We start from the raw sequence: 13,371 nt of genomic DNA, 5'->3' as shown, positions 1-13,371 counted from the left end.
CTTTCAGAAAAGATCTTAAACCAGAGAACCACTCGTGTAATAAGCAAATTAAATTTATACACAATACTGTAGGCGAATCTTCCTGTTATAAAACCTATGTATTGAACTGTATAATTCTTTTATAGTATTTAAATCTACAAATGCACATTCATAACATCAACGTTTATAGCATTAAATATATTCAAATAAATACACAGAGCTATATTTCACTTCCCTCAAGAACAGCAAGTGATTCGTAAAGCTGAACTCGTGTCATGAATTCCGAGATCTAGATTTTACTGTACATAGGCAATGTTGGGAAAATCAAATACACATGAATATGAATTTAATAACTTCTTAATATGTATTGAATTGTAATATAACTTAATACTTTAAATTAAACAAAGAATTAAAATTTGCAAATAAATTAGCAGCAAGATAGATTTTTCTGAGGAAATAATAAGTGATCTGGATAACTTGAGTAATTGAAGAGTATAAGAAACTAATATGTTATGTATGAGTTAAATCTGCATGCAATACTTGCAGAATTATCAACAATTTGAAAGTTAAGTGCGGCTAAGCCTAATTTGTTTTTACCATACCAGCCATATTTATTTACATTTGAAACTTAGCAGAACAGTGAACTAAGTCTTTCTGCACCTTCAGTGTCTTTTCGCCGATTGGGACCAAAAAGAAACTTTTAGTTTTGTGCACCGAAAAAACTGCCTTCTTGCCTGCTGGCCGAATTGCTTTTTTTTTTTGCGTAGAAACTGTAATTTTAATTGTAAAAATTGTTTTTTAATTGTTTTTACTGTATCTGGTGTTTTATGTTTTTCTATACCTTTCAATTTTCAATGAAAATATTTTGAGTTTTATCTTGCCAATAAGTTTAAATGAAATGCAAGGAAAAAAAGCGTATAATTTAATATTCGGTACAAAAAATCATGTGGTGTACACATCAGCTTTATTTTATTCCTGTTTTGTTTACTGATGATTAGGGTATTGACTATTGATGAGTAGGTTAAAATATCGGAATTCTCTTATTATACCAGAAATTATTCTGTAAATATGTAATCCGGAAATCTGCAGTTCTGTTACATATATAAAGCTGGTACTTTCAAAGCATGTAAGATTTACGTAACTAATAGTAATGATTGCTTGATATTTTACCAAGTTGTCAAACAAGTACTGGTTTGAATGCATTAAAAACAATAAGATGAAAGAAAGAAAAGAAAAAGAAAACTAGACATTTACCTTGAGAGGGTAGACGTCAGTTTTTCAGCTTTGCGTAATCCTTCTTGCTCAACAGTGTAGAAATACGATAGAATCTTCTTAAATAGGATGATTCATACTACGGTCATCGAAGGAATATAAACAGTTGTTTTTGAAATATCCCCGTGCTTTGCTCTTTTCTCTAAAATAGCTCCATCGTTAGGTTCCTTTAAAAGATTGTAAGATAGCTGAATTAAAGATGATACAACATGCGTTTAAAACTATTATCTAAATCAATTTCTTACTATTAATCATTAGATTAATGAAAACGTTTATGCATGTAATTACAGCCAGTATTAAAATATGTATTTTCTCAGTTAGCTAAATCCCAGATCTATAGACACTATTCTTTACTAAAGCAGACAAATACCAAAACATCTATAAAACGCGATTCAACAAAAATGTTTCATTAAAATGTAATAAATAATCAACTCAAGTATTTTTTATTTGCCAAAAGATCGGGTGTTAAAATTCCCCTTTAAATCGCATTAAAAAAGTAAATAATTAAAAAATAAACAAGGACTTACTTTCGAAAAATTTTATTCATTACAAAAACCATTTTAAGTTTTTACAGAATGGTGATAGTCTCTAAAAATTTATCCATTGTGTACCTAAATAAAAGCGTTCATTAAGTATTTTTATTAATATACTGTGCCAAAAATAATATATTACACGAACGCTTTGGAAGATGAAGAAAAAAAATTAACGAGTTTTCTTGCAGTTCCTGTTCTTCCACCCCCCTTACATCTTAATTGCAAAAGGGTTGATTTACGTTGCTGTCAATTTAGTGTGGTAATAAATACACAACCCTTTAAACATTAGTTGGCAATTTTTTAAGGCTTTTTAATGGCCTATTCATTCTAAACCGAGTCGTCATTTACCCGTCGCAAAATGATCCACTATTGTTTAGGGAAAGGCAGTTTTTTAGCCGTCTGTTCTACGTTTCGTCGCTTATTTTGGAACATCGAAGAGAAAACAATCGAATGTCATAAAATAAAAATTATGGCCGTTATTTTCAAAGGTGCCGGTACAGAGTTCTTTTTTTTTTCGCCCATTTTTCATTTAATTATTTTTTTTTCGTTCTTCAACTCTTTCTTCATCGAAGTTAATCATTAAAAGTTTGGCACATTTTCTCTCCAAAGTCAGAAAAATGAGTGTTTGCTGGAGTCTTCAAGCAGAGAGAAAGAAAATGCCCCTCGCTTTTTATGTCCCAACTTCCGTGTTTAACTCCTGTAGTCAGCAGTGAAGTTACGTTTCAGGAATTACTCCGGTATGTTCTTTTTTTTCTTTGCTTTTATGAAAATTTCTCAAGCTGCTACAGAAAAATCATTGCGGATTACAGAAGAGATTATTACAAATTCGCTACAGAAAAACCTCCCTAAAACGATCATCTACGATTCTTAGGTAAGTTGTTCTTCTATGAGGATACTCGTCATGTGGAATATGGCTATGATGATGTTCAATGCCTACAGGGTGCCTGAAGAGACACTGTCTGTTTTAACGAGCATCGTAGGCGGCGTGAATGTAAAATTAACATGCCATGGACGCTTCATTTCACTTATTACTACTCCCCCCCCCAAAATGGGGAAAAAGACCCTTGCAATTCAACATGACTTCCAGCAATGTCAACCCACTTCTGTAAATGTACGGGTATATGGTCCACAGTTTTTCCTAAGAGAAAACAGAAATTAAATCATTCAAAATAGCACATATTCGTTCATGAAGCTGATGCCGACTTGTAGGACGAGTATTGTCAGTACAGTCAAAAGTCGTTAATTCGGACACCCATAATCCGGAATGATCTATAATCCGGACCTCAAAGCTAAAAACTTTCTGCGAATGCGCCGTGTTGACACATGCGCAGAGGCGTTTACGCGTGCGCGTAAAACCTTTTATGTCTGCGCATATGCGTGTGCGCAAGTGCAGAATACGTTTTCGCGTGAGCGTTTTATGTTTAACGGATGGTATAAGCTAAAATTATCTAATTATCTATTTCAGTTAATATTGATGATTGCGTTCTTCCTTAATTTACTAATTAGATCCGGCTTATTATTTTTTGCAGCCTGTAAGAGCAATACAATAAAAGTAAACTTGAACTTTCGATTATGTCAAATAGAATTTCTGATTCTGGAGCTCCCAAAGGATCATACAAAACGAAAGTATGTTTCGATGTCCATCAAAGAAAAAGTGGAATTGCTGCAAAAAATGGATAAAGACATGAAGAATGTGACAGAGAGGTTAGTGAAAACGAAAAAATTTCGATTCACAAGTTAGTCGGTATTCTCGGCACAGCAATTAACGGGACTTGAACAGCGGAACTTTGTAACTGAACAAGAAATTATGTCTGTTTATAGAATTAAAGAGAAAGTATTATCACATAAAACGAAGCAACTTAAACAACTTACATTGAAAGAAATGTTTAATAAAGTAAACAAATAAATATTAAGCCTTTTTTTTTTTTTTTTGTAAATTTTGATACTTTTTAGATCATAATTGTTCTTTATTTCATAAATTACGGTTTCATATTTTTAATTTTAGAATTTCTGCATGCCATCTTACGAGATTTAAACTGATGATCTATAATCCGGAAAAATCGATAATCCGGAATCGCCGAAGTCCCGACGAGTCCGGATTAACGACTTTTGACTGTATTGGTATTGGTCAACCCCGCAGTCACAAGTCACGACAGGTCTTCGTGTAAGGTCTTCACCTATGTTTTTAACCATTATCACAGAACCCCACGCTTCGTACCTTGCTGTGATTTTAGCTGTCTCTCTCTTCCTTCCTAAGAATTGGAAGCATTATCAGTTATTTCACACAAAAGTTAGGAATATGCTTCTGTTATTTGCCATAATCGCCCGTAAAAATACGTTAGATATGCATATTTTCTCAATAAAAATGCAGACATTGATACACCAGACACCTTATATATATTTATTTATGTTCTAGAGAAGACCGGTTACTTTCAAAGGTGACAGTCTAAGGAAAATGATCTTTATAATAATTTACTGTACTTAATTATTATACAATCAACCCTTTCGTGGTGATCATCTTAGAAAGTGAAGAGAATTTCTGAGACATCAATAAAAGTATTATTTGTCACATATCTTTCCTGGAAGAGGCGTTTGTTATTTTGATTGTTCCTCTTAAAGTGGAGTATTTAAAATCACGGAAAACTTGTTCCTTCTTAAATTAATTAGTTACATAGAGAGGCTTTGTGAATAATTTTAGAAAGGAAAGTTTGTTCTTATCATCTGTTATACATTTTAAACACCAGTAGTAACATGTTTATGCTTTTTTCACCCAGATGATGTTTCCTTCAAAAATTCCTTCCTACATCGAGGGGTATCAATTAGACATCCCTCTAATAATTTTCTCTTTCCCTCTGATAACTTTCGCCCAAATCACTTCCCCCAACGGAGGAGTCAGTTTCCATTGCATTCTTCTTTCTCGTTCTAAAGATTGGTCTGTGTTTTTCTCTGGATTAAGTTCCCAGTTTCTGGTCGAGGAAATTGAATCCCTAGGTCCCTCATCTTTCTTCTTTCACCACCACCTTCTGGAGTAAAATTTTTACATCAGCGGAATTTAAGTATTCTTCAGTCAGCAAAGATTCTACAACTTACAAAACATTAAATTTATGGATCATTAATTAGGCTTTGAATCCAGGCCTATGGGCATAGGAGTTACTATCGTTAACCACCAAAATGACTGAACGAAGGGAAGTTTATTTGGGCTCAGTGCTATCTGCTGTCCTTTGTTTGATTTTGGTTTGGCTTATACTTGAGAACTCATTATATTTAGCCCTTACCGCTTACAGTGGATGCGCAAGTTGTTCCAAGCACCCATTCTTAAAAGTGCTGACGCATTAAAAAAAAAGAAAAGAGATTAGCTTGAACTTTAACTGGTATTTGAACAATTTAACATACATAAATATAAAAATCATTGTTACATTAGAGTAAGATATTAGTCTTACCATTAGTACCACCTCAAATCCTTATGTCAAGAAGGTGAATTATCTTACCTGAAGCATTCCTTTAGTTAATCAACTTTAGATGATGATTTCAGTTCCTGTTTAATTGATCCCGAAATCTGTAAAATTTTCGTCATATAATTTTTAAATATTTCATTAACTAGGTTCCTTCTCTTTTGGAATTCATGTCTGTTTTACTTGGTAAATGCTTTATGGTGGTAATTTCGTCCTCCACGAAGGTAGATAGCTCTCGAGTGCTTTGCCATAATGAAAGAAACCAAACATCTGAAGATGGGGCGGGGGGAAAAGCTTCTTCTCGAAATGACTGCAAGACGAAATAAATATTAAGATTTGGCCTAAAATGCAAGAAAAGGTCTTAATTTCTAGTAAACACTGTACCTTTGTTGCCTTTGTTCCTTATGATTTTTAAGGATGATATTATCTTAAGACATCTCTCGTATCATGAAACTCATTTAAAGATTCAGGTTTGGAGAATGCCGTTTTAGTAAAACACGGGCTTGTGTATCTTGTTACGTGAAGCAAGTCGTCATAATCTTTGTCAAACATCTCGGCCCTATAGAAAATGGGGGACAAATCTAATCTGTAAGAAAACTGTAATAATATTGAAAATGAAGGACATTAAGAACATTTTCGATCGTTAATGATTTCTGAAATATGCACTTATATGTCATTATTCAGTACCAGTATAAAATGTACTCGTTGTTAAAGAAACATCTCTTAAAGAATTATCAGTGTACGGTATTAGTAATTAAAAATAAGGATTTTAAATTCATGAAAGGTACCATTCGGTTTGTTTGTTTAAATATATACTTCTTTAATATATCCTGACTCTTTTATAATTTTTCCAATAGAACTTAATGGTAAGTTTTTTTATATCTTAATTAAATTGATTTACTTGTTAATAAGTCCTCTTAATATTTCCCGTTAATTTGAATGTATAAAAAATTAATTTCATTCAAATTAATTTTTCTTCCCGTAAGGAAAAGTTGAATCTAGGTAAACAATATTTAGAAATACTGTACAGCCCATGAAATTATGTTAGCTTAATTCAAGGAGGAATTAGGATTAAATTTTAGAGCATTTTAAGTATCTCCTATCATATGCATCATTCTATTCTGATTTATATTGGACTCACTTCTAGATACGAATGAATAAAGGAAATTAACAAAAGGCTATAATTCATTTTTCTAAACGCATCACAAAAAAGACGAGGTAGGTTTGCTTGTAAGACACCATTCCATACATGGTAATATTATTCCATATTCCCTATACTGTCGTATATTACCCTAAAGGATAATAAATACCCTTAAAACTCTATAGGGAAAATAGAAAACTGCCCTAAATATTATGCACGGAGATATTAATTAGCAAGTGTGCTTACTTCTAACATTTAAGTTAAGCAAAAAGTGAAAGTTTTTCTCTATATTTTAAACATACATTATAAAACAGGTATGGAATTCAGAACAGCATTTTAAGAATTTTCATTATACTAGACACAGATGTGTACGAATTACTATATCTTACATTCGGGAACGAATTACTATATCTTACATTACATACAGTATATAATATCGGCTTATGCATAAAACATAAAAAGAATATTATTTTTTAAAAACTAAAACCGTATCATCAGATGTCAGTAAGGATAATGTATGTACTCTTTTACATAATCTTTTTTGAAAGTATATCAAATTGAGTTTGAAATCAATTTTTTCAGCATTTATTAGTATTTATCTATTTCATCGATAATTTCATATCGTTTATTGCAACAGACAAAAGTAAATGTTTAAGTAACATTAATGAAAATTATTTTTAATCTATCGGTCTGAAAATGAAGTGTTTAGCCAGTTCAATGTCTAAAAACTCCTTAGATCAGCTTTCTATAACAAAAAAGACATTTAAGCCAGAACTAATCGTTTCCCGAGTTTCCCAAACTTTGTTTTTGCTGTGTATTGTAATCATAGCATTGCATATGCGTTTGCTGTGGAATAACGCATGTTCTATGCTTAAGCAACAACAGCAACAGGAAAAGCAATTTTGTCCCATTTTTATCATTCCGGCGTAGAATCTTGACACATCGTTCCCTTCTATACATCGCAGCTATATTTCGCGTGGAAAGATCGCTAGTTTATGTTCTTTTATCCGGCCACGCTCTGCGACTCGTGTATTGTGACGTTTCGGGTACGGGTTATTGCCGGGGTTGTGCGTAATGTGGAACCGCAAAGCTGTCAGTGGCACATATCTCACTTAACGACCAAGCGAGACGCCATATTTCGGCTTCCTGACCTAAGTATAGCTACAGTCGCGCAGCAGCACGCGTAAAAATATAGTCCCCGGGATCCGCAGGAGCGAACGGAATGAAAGATCCTCGGGATGGCGGAGGAAGAAGAGGAACAGTAACTCATCCGCCGCGGAAAAGAAAGAATACGATGAAAGTGACTTATCCTCTGGCGCCTTTGCGGAAAGAAAAGAGTAATTTTAAACCTTAGATCATTCCGCAATCCTTTACAATTTATAGAAGACTGTGGAAGAAATGAAACTGCATTTTTAATGGGATATGCAGGTGGAATTTTTTTTTCCCTCCAGAGCATTTTATCTACATCTCAAGTATGAAAAAGGGAAATAAGAATAACGGTGCTAAAATATATTAAAATAAATGAAAATACTCACCGACTGAGCCAGATGAATACTTCTTATGTACATGTATATTTAATTTGTGTCGGATTTTTTTAATAAATTAAAACAAGGGAATTTCTTACCAACATTTTTTTTTCATTCTCTTGCAGCCCACCAGCGGCCGAGCGGTAAAGTCGCTGAACACTGGTAGTTCGGTCCGAGGTTCGAATCCCGCGAACGGGCTGGCTCCACCAGCGTTTTCGTGGTTTTCCCCATGTGTAACGTGTATACGAGCCAGTTTCCCTTAGAAAGACCTCCACGAAGGCATCCCTCCCCTTAGGCAGATAGCCCTCGTGTGCTTTGCCATAATTAAATACACCAACATTTTCTTGCTTTTGAGAATGTGTATATTTCAGTACAGGAAACTAAATGTATCAGAAATTATATTATGTAAAGTATATAAACATATGTATTTAAAAGGAGTGGATTGGATTATTCAATTATGGAAAAGCACGCGAGGGCTATTTGCCTAAAGGGATGGATGCCTTCGTGTAGGACTTTCTAAGGGAAACTGGCTCGTACACATTGCACATGGGGAAAACCACTATGTATTTAAAAGATTCCAGCATGTAACCTTCATTAATAACAGGGATTTTAATAATTATAATTATATACAGGAATTTAAAATTATGCCATGATTCGTGTTTTGCATATGGATGAAAAATCCTAATAATGGAATAAAAAGCATTAAAAACATCGGACACTGCCATGCCCAAAAAAAAAAAAAAAACAATTTACTTAAATTTTGGCTTTTTGATAAAGATTGCCATCTGTGATCTAAGGTATATATAGCATACATATATCTCTAAAAATCTAAAGTAATTGGAATGTAAGAAGCTAACACACACAAAAAAGTATTTTTCACTTTTTATTTCCTTATCTGTAATAAGCTTCCATTCCTGCATCTTGAAGATGTCAGTCCTTCAGCTGATGCAGTTTTCAGTCAAAATATCTAAAAATTCCATCAAGATTTCTATAAAGGAAGAAAGAAAAGCACAGTTTCACATTTCTATATTTCGGATCTTTTTACATTGAAAACAAAAGTATAATGAATAACAGTTTTTCCCCGCTATTTTCTTGGCATTTTTGAGAGTCAGAAATTTGTTATATTTGCATGCATTACTTACACATTTATCTACTGGAATGAACTCTAAAAATTAATGCTTAAAAATAAAGATATTAACAGCATTTTAGATGATACTGTGCCTGTTAATATCTCAGTACGGAGAATACTAGTTGTTTTAGTTCAAGACTTCCTCATGCTGGACCTTCTTTCTCCTGATCTTTGTGCAGTTCATAATAGACATCTTACAATTTTTACCTGGAACAGAAAAAAAAAAAAAAAAAAAAAAAAAAAAAAAAAAGAGAGAGAGAGAATTTGAATAAAAAATTCACTTTGCAAAATATGTGAATAAAACTTTAACATCTTTAATTTGTCTTTTAAACTTACAGAATATAAGAAATGTATGAAAATATGTAATATAGAGATGTCTAAAATACTAGAGATTTAACTTTAAAAAATTAAATTCTTATTCATTTAAATCTTTATTTCATTTTTTAAAATAAAGCATTGAATTGCTATTAATTAAAATGCAATTAATTTATAATCTCTTCAACTGATGAATTTATAGGCGTTTGCAATGTTTTATGGTTCATAAAATATGTATATGACACTATGTATTACTTAACTGTTTCGAATCATTTATTTTTTTAAGATGTTTTACGTTTATTATTATTTTTATTTTTAAAGAAAGCTCACTTCCATACCGTACTTTGCAAACTGAACTTTCCAGTGCATGGACCTCACGTAATTACTTCAGTTGCAATTTATCGTCTGGAAATGGATTATAATAGTAATCTTTTCAATGTTTTGGTAAATAGTTGTTAAATCAAAGCACGCAAAGTTCGTTGAACCTGAGAGGCTAGGTTCGTTATTGTATCAGAATATTTGAGGGTTATTTAGGTTGAGATCGTGGAAAGAATAAATCGGAAAGGACTTTTCTGGGAAACTGACTCGTAAATCTTGTGCAGATAGTCCTTTTAATTACTGTTATCGAATTCTGTAGGAATCACTTAAGTTCAGTGTTCAGGACAAATGAAATCGAGTGTAGAATCATTCGACCCTTGTTAAGTGATTTGATTTGCTACTTCGAATTCAGCTTTGGTGACTAGAGTAAAAATAATAATAATAATAATAATAATAATTGCCGAATCTATTTTACTATCTAACTGTCTAAGTTACCGAAATTAGATTGGGTGATATAGGGTAAAAAGATTTACAGCCCAGTCTACTGTAATAGGCCAACCCGTTATATAGAAGATCAAATTCCCAGTTTTGAGTGCTTAGACATTCAGTTACTGGTGAGCTTTCCAAAAAACGTCGTTAAATTTTCTTTTGAGAATGTTTACTTTGATAAATGATCAATCTAAGTGTGTCTGAACTCGTGTAAATCTGAGAAGTAAGGAAGATTAAAACAGAGGTATTTTAAAACTGCTTGAACGTAAATACAGCAATATCGAAATATTTTTTCTTAATAAATATATTCTTCCTCATTTTTTACTGTTTGGAAAGTTGCAACAGTCATGGTACACGTTCATAATCGTGCGCAACAGTAAGGTCTAAAAACATCTTCTAGATCGAACAAAAAAGGAGGCTGAGAGGGTCTGTCTAGCCAGTCATTGAAAATGATGCAGTGTATGAGTTCCTATGCAAGTCTATTCGTGCAGGAACGCTGTGTACAGGTCCTGGATGGTTTGGGGATGATAAAGACGACTTGAAATTGTCCGCTGAAGAACGTCCCATATATGTTCAATTGGTTTTAAGTCTGGACATCTCGTTGCCAAATTTATCTGATTAATATCCTCACTTTCCAGAAAAATCATGCACCGAATTAATTCTATATAAGCATTATAGTCCATAAAAACTAACTGAGAACCCATTAAAACTTTAAAAAGGCATTAATAGACCAAAATATAAAAATAATTGGTAAAAAAAACTGTATAAACAAACATTGGGATTCAGTAATTTAAGAGAATTTTCATACTTGTCCGATTATCTGCAGAACTGATGGAGAGATTTTAATGAAATTTTATAATTAAATAGTTTGGAATAATTTTTTTTAAAGGAAAGCTATAATGGTGTACATGGCATCACTCTGCTAAACAGAGCCCAATTGCTGGCACATACTATTTTATTCAGTTGATTAAAACCCAGTATGTATTAATTTCGGCAATAGATGCCTTCTAGAAATCGTTAAATGCAGTACAACCTAACGTGCAAAATTGGACATAAATGTGAAAATATCTGGTGAAAAGGTGATTTTTTTTCTAATATGATCTAGAACCATCTTTGGCGTTCAAAACAGCTTGAACGGTCCTAGAAATGGACAAATATACATTTTTGATTGGAAATGTTGAGATACTATACCACTCTTCCTGCGAAATTTCTTTAGTACCCTGTAAAGATGTTGAAGGCAGATAGTGGGCTTGAAACTTGTTCTGCAAAACTGACTGCAAGGGTTGCGTTTAGGTGCGGTTAAGGAAGTTAAGTCAGAAGGAGCTATGAAAAACGAGGAACATTAGTATGCTCAGCAAAGAGAGTTTATGATATGGGATGCATGGATTAGGAACTTTATCATCTTGATAAATGGCATCTCCTACGGGAAGTAGTATGAGCAACATTAAGTAGATTTGATCTTTCGAAATGTTCGACAACCTTTAGCAACAGTGCTACCTTACAAGGTAATAATGGTATTGGCAGAATAGTCTAGCAACCCAAACCATGATCGAACTCCCGCTAAGCTTCACTGTCATCCGGATCAAAAGTTTAGATGGTATTCTGCCCACGTAAACTCGGCCACAGTTAAGAAAACATATGAAGGTGGTTCATCAAACCAAATGATAGTCATCCATTGATTGGTTTCATGAAAGTTACACCTTTCCGTCCCCCTTCTTCCTCAATCAATAATTCTGCAAGTGTAGCTCGATTGTAAATTTTGGTATTTATGTATAATCTTTTGCTTTTCTGTATTGACACGTTTGAAAGCACATTTTAGCACAGCAATTAAATTTTTACTCTACTGTCTTCCTATTTTTGGTCACAGTCCTCGCTATGTCTTTTTTCTTTGCCATTTAAATAACACTTTTCGCCCACGCTGCTTACAATATGATGCTGCTTCAAAAATATAGAATGAAGGAAGTCTTTTTTTTAATACGGTACCTCGTGATTATCAAATAGATCCACTGCGAAATTTGGTCACTGCGAATCATGGTATTAATAATTAATCGTTTTTGCACTTCGCAAGCTTGTCCGTACATCACGTGCAGCTGCACTTTGGCTTGCAATCGGTATAACAGATTTTTATCTAGATACAAGAAACACAAGCAAGTACAACGTCTGCATTTAAATAGAGAAGGTTTACTATTTTATTTCATTCTTTTACCATACGTTTCCATATTTTTGTCCAATCTCCGTATCCAATGTATTTGAACTATTTTCAAACTGTGAATACAATTAACTTAAAATATAAATCATGAAACAAAATTAAAAAGTAACTAAATAGGCAACTTTAAAAATTCAAATAGAATATTATTTACATTAAATACGAAACAGGAGACTAGAGTTGTGTACTTCGTAACCATTCAAAAAAAAAAAATTATAATTTTTTTTTCTGAGTAATTTTTAAAATAATATTCATTTATTGTTACCTGTTTATTTTCATTTGCTCTTTTTACATTTCGTCGGAAGATGCATCTTTCATTACAGATGTATGGATGGGAAAGAGGATTATCTATCGCAAACCTCGCTTATTCTAGCAGCGATTGTAATTATTCGCGGGGTCCTCTCTCATTTCGAATCTCTTTCGCATTCTTCCGCCAATATTGGAATGCGGAGGGGTGCAGCGGATTTATTGGTCCCCGTGCAAGATCGGTAATTACCTCTGGACCTGGGTCGATTCTCTGCGACTTTATTTATGCGGTAAAGGCATTTCTGCCTGCCCTGTAGACAAAGCAGCAAATTACAGGAGGACGACTCTCACCGTAAATTAAACATAGAATTTTCTAATTTCGTTTTTCCTCCTCCATATTCATTTGGGAATGAAAGAATTATTCGCCAACATCGATTATGTTTGTCAGAACCCTCCTGGAAGAGAGGGTTTATTTTTATGATATATAGAAAGAAAATGTAAGGTGATACTTTATTTTTTGATAACTTTTTTCGGAAATTTTCTTAATTTTTTTTTAACATGAGTGGAAACATTTTAAAAATTGTGTCAGCTGGCTTTTTGTTTAATGTAAGTAAAGATTTTTAAATGAGACAATTTTTGGCGTGAATTTTTGACAATTATATAATTTTGTCTAAAAAATTAAATCTTGTATTTTCATTTATCTCTTCCCTAGCTGTTATACTTTCTTTTGATTTAAATTGTATTGTTTAGATGCAGGAAAATTCA

At 32.9% G+C, this 13,371-nt stretch overlaps 1 long non-coding RNA gene across 1 annotated transcript in view; it reads right to left on the bottom strand.

Annotated features, from left to right (window-relative positions):
• Positions 1–13,371, bottom strand: part of LOC118202629 (uncharacterized) — a 188,404-nt gene that overhangs the window by 61,348 nt on the left and 113,685 nt on the right. The window contains exons 2-5 of the long non-coding RNA XR_015044444.1: positions 8,784–9,239; positions 5,621–5,795; positions 5,273–5,546; positions 1,234–1,418 (exon numbers count right to left, since the gene is read on the bottom strand). This is a non-coding gene — a long non-coding RNA (uncharacterized LOC118202629). The remainder of the gene's footprint in view (positions 1–1,233; positions 1,419–5,272; positions 5,547–5,620; positions 5,796–8,783; positions 9,240–13,371) is intronic.

The sequence above is a fragment of the Stegodyphus dumicola genome, chromosome 12, assembly GCF_044657685.1.
Source record: "Stegodyphus dumicola isolate Sdum_Otavi_A_Nest chromosome 12, ASM4465768v1".
NCBI lineage: Eukaryota > Metazoa > Arthropoda > Arachnida > Araneae > Eresidae > Stegodyphus > Stegodyphus dumicola.
Note: the sequence above shows the minus strand (reverse complement) of the source record. Positions and strands in the feature narration are given on the sequence as shown.